At 43.7% G+C, this 8,892-nt stretch overlaps 1 protein-coding gene across 2 annotated transcripts in view; it reads left to right on the top strand.

The window, feature by feature from the left end:
- Positions 1 to 3,492: 3,492 nt before the first annotated feature.
- The window catches only part of CGN (cingulin), a 235,070-nt gene continuing 229,670 nt past the window's right edge, over positions 3,493 to 8,892 (top strand). The window contains exon 1 of one of the 2 annotated variants that reach the window (XM_085639426.1): positions 3,493 to 3,636. The gene's annotated coding sequence lies outside the window, so the exon portion shown is untranslated. The remainder of the gene's footprint in view (positions 3,637 to 8,892) is intronic. The other variant, XM_085639428.1, reaches the window with a different exon arrangement.

Raw genomic sequence — 8,892 nt, 5'->3', positions numbered from 1 at the left:
TCCAGAAAAATGGAGTATCTGCATCTAACCCACCTTCTGAGGGGGCAATGTTGGCTCTTCATGAAAGGAAAAGCAAATATGTTTGAAATAAGGAATATAAGATGAATTTATAAACCTCCTCATGTCCTTGCAAAGGCGAACAAGAAGCTATTCACTTCTGACAAGGACCTATGTTTGGAACTGTAAGAAAGAAAGGTCTTGAGCGATTCCACAGAAGGGGAAGGTGTCATGGGAAAGCAAGAAGGCCTGCCATTCCTGCAGCAACTGCCTCTGCACAGCTCCTAAATCCCCTTTTCATCTCTTTCTGTCAATTTAGAATCTATCAATCCTAAAACGTGTGCTCTGCGTGCAGCCCCTGGGCTCCCTGAAGAACCTGGATCATCTTCTCTGAGGTCTGCCTCTACAGCTCCAAACTTCCAAGACCCCCTTGCCATTTCTGGACTGAGGTCCTGTTCATCACCTGCCAACCATGCAACTACCAGGTCTTCTGTTCACGGTCTGTCTTTTCAACTCTTGATCTCCCTTAATCTTTGTCCTCCCTCTATCTCCTGGCCTTCATGAATTTGTGGAACCTTCCTGAAGCTTCTAGATCTAGGGATCCCTGCAGGTCCTGGGAGCTCTCACATACCTTTCTTACAGAGCTCTTATGTCACCTTTGCCATGCACGAGTAGGTCATTCGGTGTGAGTTTTTATTTTGTACTCTTTTAGCTGTATTGCTGTCTACCTCATTATAAATTCAGGACTACAGGTACTAGAATGCAAATTCTAAATCACACAGTGAGTGACTAATATCTTGCCTGTTGACAGCAATGACCTTCCCTTGATGTTTTCGGCACTTGGAACCCTGGGGCTTTTTTGGGGACTCCAAGAAGAATCCAGGACCTATGATGCAATGTACCTCTTAGACCAATTACTGGCTCATGTTTTGTGTAATTTACGCTGAAATAATATTTCTTTTTAAGAGAAACTAAGATCCAGCCTCCCAGTGTGCTGATTTTGTCTGTGCTATAGGGTTATTTTAGACATGGACTAACTAAGGGCCCTCCTTAGCTGAGTTTGCTCTACCGTGGCACAAAAATGGAATAAGGCACTCAGGACAAAGCACAAGTCAGACTCACTCCTTGGAGGCCTTTCTCGGGTTCCAGATGAGAAGATCCATCCAGGAACAATGATAACCATTCAATCACCGCCACCTAACTACCTGTCAAACTGAAGACATTCCTGTGGCCAACCAAGTGCTAGATATATGAGTTGGCTTCAAAAGTGTATCCTCGATCCTGCCCATGCTTCTTCATTCAACCAGTAACTTAATGGATAGCTGTACCTTACATAATACATTGCGAATAATGAACTTTCAACGTGTTTCTATTGGGTTTAGACTGGGCTGCAGTATGGAAACGTGCTTGCTCCAATAGTAGATAAAAGTTCTCTCCATTGTTAACTCTGTCAACTTTTGTCTCCTGGTTCATTTCTTACTAACTAGACCATTCAGGCTCAGTAGATCAAACTTGACAATGTCTTCTCCCCTTCAGTTTCCTTGACACCAGCTGTCCTACTATGGTTCATATTGGCCTCTCCTCTTTTCATTCTTTCTATAGAACCCCTCGGTGTCATACTCAAGCATAATGGTATGTTGTATCATAAGTATGCTGATGATACACAGGTTTTAAGATTACAGCTCCCGAGGATGGTGGACACCTTGTTATAAAAAACTCTGCAAACGATGAACGCTTGAACGACTTTACACCACTTAAAATGCATTCCTTTGAAAACTGAGTTTCTCCTAATTTCTCCCTTTCGTGCTCTCTTGCAAGCAGAATCTTGGTTTGCATCCTGTGCTATCTGGATTGCAAACCTTCCATCTTCGACAGTGCTAAATCTTTCGGCTTTATTATACTGAACAAAAAAATGGGTCTGCAAATGAATACTGTGGTCAACAGTGTGTGTTTTCAGCTAAGGATTCTCTGAGAGATCTGCTTGTTAATTCCTATACAGGACCTCAAAACCCTGGTCCAATCCCCTGTGCTTTAAAAAATTGACTATGGGTAGTCTTTTGTGACCGATCTTTTAAAAAATACATTTTGCCCCACCCCTTGAAGGCAGGTTCACGTGCAGCAACTCACTTTGTCTTGGGAACTTAAAAAATGTGGCTATACTTCTCTTGTTCTTTTAACACATCAGTGGCATCTCTTGGAAGCTCGGACCAGGGCTTAATTTGAGACAGTTGTTACAGGTGGGGCCCACCAACACTTATTTTTGGGGACCAGCATTTATTTTTCATCATCGGACTTTGATTTACAACATGAGAGCGAAAAACACACAAAGGGGAAAAGGGACAACGTGGGTTCTGAAGAGGAAAGCAATGAGGTGTGAGATATTTAGATGAAGGGTTTCAGGAAGATTTAAGGAGAAAAAAGGGGGTAAAGTGTCTAACCAAGAGACTTCAGAAGAAAGTAGTGTTAAGTGAACTGGAGTGATTGAGACACTTCTGAGATCATGACCCCATATATGTTGTTGTGGATAATAACAGGCTGCTTGAAGACTTCTTCAGGTAAATACATGTAGTTTTATTTTAAGACAGCAGCAAAGCAAACACTTCACAAGCCGACCGGACAAGCAACTGACAGGTATAGAATGGGTAATCAAAACACGCCAGAATACACGCAGGTATTCTAGAAGGAAGTGAAAAGAGAACACAAAAAAAGGCTTTACATAAAATGAATACAATGTTAAGGTGACTGCACATGTACAACAGTGTATAACCAAGAGACTTCAGAAGAATGTGGTCTTAAGCGAACTGGAGTGATTGAGACACTGCTGAGATCATGACCCCATATATGCAATTCAGGCAGGAGACTCCTGGATTTTAAAGAGAAAAATTGCTTCATTTTAGCTGTCTCTTGTTTACATTTGCCCCTATTTCAATGTTAGACAAAGGGGAAAATACATGCCACCAATTGTTTTTTCACTTTCACTTTCTTTCCTGTTTCGAAACGTGGGCAAGTACATTAATGTTTAATAGTCGGCCTAGAATGTTTAAATGGCTATATGTATATGCAGGTTGCCGCAGAACTTTTATATGTTGGCCCTATAAACACCTTCTAGAGACACCACTGCTGTCTTGGTTTTCAAGTCATACATGTACATTGCCAATGCCGCACACATCTTACAGTAAAGTGAAAGGAATGCAGCTGCGCGTACAGCCTAATAGTAGCCGCACCTGTACAGTCGGGGTCATCCTGTTGCTTCGCAACCGACCCACGTGGCAATCAGGCTGCGGTCTCTGTCACGTGACCGAAAGTCTACACACTCTTGTTGACGTAACTTTGATCCTCCTCTCATGATCCGCCCTCTGAGAGGAGGTAGCCAATCCTTTCTATGCGCGGGCAGCGGGGCGTGGCGGCTCGAAGGAGCGGCGCCTCGACTGGCTGCGGAGGTTGGAGGTGGGCGCGGCCGCGAGGACCTGGGTGTGGGCTGAACCGAAAGGTGCCAGGCTTGCGCTGCTGTCACAGGTTGTGCAGGCAGCGGCCGTGCGGGTGCCACGGTGAGTGCGGGAGCCGCAGAGGCTGCTGGGAAGGGCTACCCAGGGACGGGCAGTAACGGATGTGAGTAACGTCTCGGGCGTTGCGCGGAAGGTGAGTGCTGTGGAATTGTCTGCCGAGTCGGGGCAAACACATAAGGGAGAGTGGGAATGAACTCCAGGCGGATGGCGGGTCCTGAGGCTGCACATGAGGGAAGTGGTCCACTGCAACCACACGTTGACGGGTGTGACTAGTTACTGTCCCTTCGTGGTCGGCACCTCAGGGACACAAACGAGTTCTGATTTGAGGAACTGAATAATCCCGCTGCCGGCCTACCTGGAAATACATCTCATTGGTATTTTAATTCGCTGCGTTTCATTATTAGTGTTCCTAATAAAAAAAAACTTAATATTGCTCAGAAGTACGACCTGTCTTTAATTAGTAATGGGTAAGTGCATGATCCAGGGTTGCCGAATGCCAAGGCTCCTACTTACACCTCATGCTTTTCTTCCACCACCCCGCTCTTCGTCCTTTTTTTGTCTCACCCATGGGGGCTCATTTTCATCCTACTTTATCTCTTTTTTCATGTTTATACTATTTTAGCATTCTCCTTTTTGTCTTCTCATGCCTTCTGGTTTAAACTCTGCTGTTGAAAAATAAGGGTGGTGCCAGCCTCCGGAGAGGAGATGTAGCCTAGCGCCCAGAGAAGGCAGCGTTTAATCTGGAGAACAGTGTTTGCAATCTGGTCGCCGCTCAGTATCCCGTGAGTCTAGACATATTGCTTTATCTCCCTGCGACTTAAAAGAAAGAAGTGTACCGTAGCCTGGTTCTTTTGTAACGTTCTCCAATACTCGTGGGCAAAGTTTGTGTTAGATCTAATTGTAGGGGGAAAAAACATCAGAAGCGACTGTCAGAAACAAGGCCTGGCTTTAACTTGTGCGAGATGGGCCTATGCACAGGGCACCGACCTCCAGAGGTGCGCAGGAGCTGACTTTAGCAGTCTTCCATATACCAGAGTCTCAAGAAAAATGAGTTTAAGCACTGTTTCTGAAGCTGCTGGCATCCATGTCTGGTTTTCTTTTCATAGTGCTCAGAATTTTGCCTCACTCACACACCCAATTAAAGAGGAAGAATCGGAAGGGGCGTCCGATTTAGTTTCTCTCAGGACGCTATCTGAGCAGTGGCCACCCTTGGTCACAAATAAAACACTGAGCGTTCTCCACTGTTGCTACTTCTCGTAAGAGATATCCCATTTTTTTGTACTATGTTACAAGCGCATTTTAGTCTGCAAATGAACAGACTAGTTTCCTGAATAATTGCAACTTGGCCCTATCACCGCTTCATGTAATCCAACGTTGTCACCCTAGCATATGACACTTTTGTCAGTGGCCTTGTACTTTATCTTCTGCCACCAGATGACCTTGCTGTCATTCCCACATTGTTCTATTTTGTTTGTAGGGCTTGCGCCAACAAATCAGTATTTGTAAAGCGTGCTAATCACCTCGGGGGTATGCAGGCACTGCAAATGGGTGGGTCAGATTTTGTGATCCATCCTCTTATGCCTTCACTCATTCCCTTATCCTCCACCCCCTACGAAACCCAACGCTCTCTGTATGAAAACAGACTTCCAAGTATTACACATTATATAAACATACCAGAGTAGACTCCAGAACTGGCGTTTGGTCAGGTAGTGCCCGGATGAAATCAAACCTGGCACCCCTCCCACTTATCCTCTTTAATTATCTGTGTCCCAGGTCAAAGCGAGGCTTCTGCAGGCAGCTCCTGCACCCCTCTGGAGGTTGGTGGCGTGGGCTCCGCTCGCACATGCTAAAGGCCGGCCCTGGTAGACTGCACAATGTGTATGAAGCTTTAGTATGATGTATGGTATTGCAAAAGCTCCAGTTGCTTTACTTTGTATTTTTGTAATATTTCTTGGTTTGATTACAAATATGATCCCCTTGTGTGTTGACAGATTTGATTCTTTTAGACATTCTAAAGCTACTAGTAGCTTGTGCTCCCACCAGTTAATTTCCAGAGCCTGTTAAGGCACCACTGAAGCCCCTGTTTAGCAGGCGAAGACCAAACTTGAATGTCTCTCCCTAGACTGCCAGAGAGTGGTAGCAAGCCAAAATCCCATTGCCATTAAAACTGAGCTCATTAACAATGGCAGAAGGCCTGAACCCAACTGTTGATTAAATTGAGAACATCTTAGACTACTAGCAGACTAGCGAATGCTGTGATAAAAACAGAGGCCCACAAACTTTGTCAGAAGGCATGATATCTGTTGTCGCTGTACTATAGGCTAAGGCACTGACGGCAAGTTACTACACATCAGCCATAATAAAAACTAGTTTTGCCTTTGTATCTTTGGGTTGCTGTGATCTTAAAACCAGTTTAACATATTCAGTAGAGGTGATCCTGTTCTGCCCGGGGGAGGGTTACTTTGTCTGTTTTAAAATATGTAGTAATAAGGTGGCCCTATAAAGTCAATTTAGGTACCTAAAACCACAAAGGCCCCATAAAGTGAATATAGGCACCTGTAAGCATGGGGGGGTCTGTTTAAGCCTAGTGCATTCCAGTGGGTGCAGATTGTGTTCTCTTGAACCCTGTTCACAGATTTGACAGTTTTGGAGCAATCGGTGTTGTGTGGGATGAATTACCTCATGACCGTCCTAGTATTTTAGCAGATGAGGACTATTGGCACAAGGGGCAACATTTGCAAGTAAATAAATAAATAAATCATAATTTGGAGTAAAAAAAATCAGTCGGTTTGATATAGTGGGGAAGTTGGGATCTCAGCCCGGGTCTTCTGAACCCTTAAACTTAGTTCCTAGCCAGCATCTCCAATTCAAGTGGTCCCTCTAAGAAACTACTAATCGTAACTCCAGGTTGGACACATATTCGAAATTCACTGCAGGTATTTATTCAGCTTTTTAGGTTTGGGTTTAGCCAGGAGCTTTTTGATTTTACGTAAATGATATATAATAAATGGGCTTTGAGCTAGCCCTCTTCATCCATTATTTTATCATTTACACTTTTCGTATGCCCACTACAGGATACAGCATGGGACAGTTGGTCACTCAACGTGCATTCTGCTCTCTTATAAAGGAGTACGTCTGCAGAGAAGGTAGTTCTTCTAGCGTCAATGAGTACCCCAAAATGTTTATCCTTTTAACAAATGATTTTTATAAATTGATGTGGTCTCTGCTGCCCCCACCCCATGGTAAAACTACCAAAAGCATGACAAAGCAATCATTGATGAAGCCAAAAGGCTGGCAGCCAATGCCAGACCTTCTGGCTTTGCCAGGGCCTGTTTAGGCTTGGCGTTAGCCAATACATTATTGTTTTTAATAAAAATGTATATGCTATACTTACATGGTCTTCCAGTCTGCCCCTTCATTCATTGGTATGCTGTAGTGTTGTTTGCACTTTGCTTCCACCCACCACGCCATACAGCATCGGGCAAGAGGTCAGCCCTCTTAGGCTGTTGGTTTACCTGGGTGTGATTTATGGCATTCTTCATATGCACAATGTGCCCATCCAAACAATAAGCAGCCATGTTCGGTGCCAAGGACTATGGGTGCAATGTGTTCTTTTACATGAAAAAATGTAAATTTTTTTTGCTTTCAGCCAATGCTTGCTTTCACACAACGTGTGCTTTTATACAAAACATTCTCAAACAAAATAAGCATTGACACAGGCAAAAGCTCAATGGCAAAAGCTAGACCAATAGGCTCTAATAGGTCAAAACATGCTTTTGTAGAATGTGTGCCTTCATAGAAAACCTTCACAAACAAAATAATATATATCAGTGGACAAAGTTGGGCCTATTGCCTTTGCCAGTGCTTGTTATATTTGGTAGATGTTTCTTCCTCTTTAAAGTAACAGTATGTACATGGTGCATTAGCGATGATGCAGATACTTTACAGATTGCTTAGCAAATTACTTTTTTTTTTTATTGGTGGACACTTCCCCAATCAACAGTGTTGTTTTCAAGCATTCTCTGCAAGTGTGTGTATTTATAAAAAAAACGTGGTATTCCTTTTTATGTGACTTACCATTGAATGTTAACTTCACACTTAATTGGGAAATTGTAACTCCTTCCGGGGGTGTAATGTATGTTGTGTGAATCATAACAGTTTCGGTCATTGTCAGGTTTAACACACAGTGTCTGTGGTCATTACCAGCCTAGCCCCTGATTCTCATCCTTCCAGTGCGAGACATCCGTTGGTGAACGGCCTGGCCATGTAGCTCCACAGCCAACTCATTACAGCCCTTCAGATGTCTGTCCTTTCATGTCTCTGTTGGGTTGCCCACGGTTCAATCTTGGTTTAATATTTTCAAACTAGTGTCAACATAGTGTGTTGTTGTTTCCTCTTTTGAGCATCTTTGGTCTATACATCTTCCTCTCCGTTTAGTGCTGTGACTTAAGGTTCCCCTTTACTTAGACACCCACTGGTTTTATCCCTTGTATCAGGTGTTCATCTGTGAGCCTCTTGGGTTATTCAGCCCACTAGGCGTATGCAAGGTTTAGGTTGCCGTCAGCGATGCCGCATGGATTTTGAGTCCCCACCAGCATGCCCTTTTGCCAGACTGCCCCACCAGGTGACCTCTTTGATTGCTGTCCAACGAGGAGCCCCTGTGGTTTTCATGGCGCTGCACAGTTTATGCGCCTTATCACTATAGTGAAGGAATCCATATAATGTATACACCATGCCTAAAATACTTAGAACGTTGTGTTATCCATGCCCAGAAAAGAGGAGCATAGAAAGGTTTGGGGGCAGTTGTTTAGCAGTGTACTCACACAGGCAGGCCCAGGGCCTGCTATATCTATGGTTAATGACATGGCCATGACTATGAATGTTGTGTGCATGGCGCTGACCCTGCGCCCACGTTTCGTACAAACATCTCGTGGCACGGGTGTTTGCACAAATTAATGTTTTGTGCTATTTTAAATGTGCACTTTGTGTATCAAATGAGATCAGTTCATCACTAATTACGAAATGCTGACCTCATGATGCTCAGTAATGCGGTGTGTAATTACAGTATTTACTAAACAGGGTGTTCCGTAAACCTTGCATATCTTAGCCCTTATCTCCTAGCTCTTTCTAACGTTTGTAGCTTTGTGAGTTTCACACAATCGTGTGTAACGTGCCCACTCAACATTTGCGAGCCCTGCTTAGTTTTGATGCACTGTAGTGCAGTATTTAAATATGAATACAAAACCCTTAGCACACAGCAAGAGATAATAACATAGTGTTCTTCATATCAGGATTACAACAACAACAATTCTGAAAGAATTTTTTGATGCAAGACTTGTTCTTATTGGTTGTCTTCTAGGTCCTCTTTAGAAAGAACAGTCGTACTCGA

Source organism: Triturus cristatus, chromosome 12 (assembly GCF_964204655.1).
Source record: "Triturus cristatus chromosome 12, aTriCri1.1, whole genome shotgun sequence".
NCBI lineage: Eukaryota > Metazoa > Chordata > Amphibia > Caudata > Salamandridae > Triturus > Triturus cristatus.
Note: the sequence above shows the minus strand (reverse complement) of the source record. Positions and strands in the feature narration are given on the sequence as shown.